Source organism: Mirounga leonina, unplaced genomic scaffold, assembly GCF_011800145.1.
Source record: "Mirounga leonina isolate KUSES-001 unplaced genomic scaffold, KU_Mleo_1.0 Mir_125, whole genome shotgun sequence".
NCBI classification, from domain to species: Eukaryota; Metazoa; Chordata; class Mammalia; order Carnivora; family Phocidae; genus Mirounga; species Mirounga leonina.
The window spans coordinates 43149688-43150415 of record NW_023270305.1 but is presented as its reverse complement, the minus strand read 5'-3'; the positions used below and the strand labels follow the sequence as shown (position 1 = coordinate 43150415).

Below are 728 nucleotides of genomic sequence, written 5' to 3'. Positions count from 1 at the left end.
AAAAGAAATAACACTAATCTGATATAAACTCTTTCATAAAATAGAGGGGGAAGTCAGTATTATCATAATATTGAACTATAATAAGACATTGGAAGAAGAGAAAACAGCAGACCAATGTCCTTCATGAATATAAAAAAATTCTTAACAAAATCCTAGCAAATTGAAACCAGTAATACATATATAAATCATGACAAAGTGAAGCATTTCCCAGGAATGCAAGGTTGGTTTAACACTCAAAAATCCAATCAATACATCTCACCATGTTAAAAACAAAGGTGATCACTTCTCAGCCTTTTGGCTAGGATTGAGTGCAGCATCTGTTCTTATCAGTTTAATATCTGATATGTTCTCTGTCCAAGGACAATATATTAAATGGGTTTTTGGAGCAGGGAGATGGAATAGGAGTTTGCTCTGTCCACCCTGTGCATCAACCTGGTATTGCAGTACCTCTAGGAATGGTGCACCCCCACCTTATTAAAAAATAAATAAATAAAATAAAAATAAAAGTAAAGTAAAAAATTAAAGGAAAACATTCAATCTGTAAGGAAAAACATTTGACATAATGCAACTGTCATTCATGATTAAAAATTCTCCACAAACCAGGAATCAAAGATTTTTTTAAATCTGTGAAAAACCTATACCCTACTTCATCCAACAATAACAGAATACACATTCTTCTCAAGCTTACATGAAATATTCTCCAAGATATACCACATTATGGGCCATAA

The 728-nt window shown here is 32.3% G+C and overlaps 1 non-coding gene across 1 annotated transcript; it reads left to right on the top strand.

Moving 5' to 3' along the window:
* The first annotated feature begins 278 nt into the window (after positions 1 to 278).
* Positions 279 to 469, top strand: LOC118008349. The gene has a single exon (XR_004678666.1). It is a non-coding gene; the product is annotated as a U2 spliceosomal RNA (small nuclear RNA).
* Positions 470 to 728: the final 259 nt, after the last annotated feature.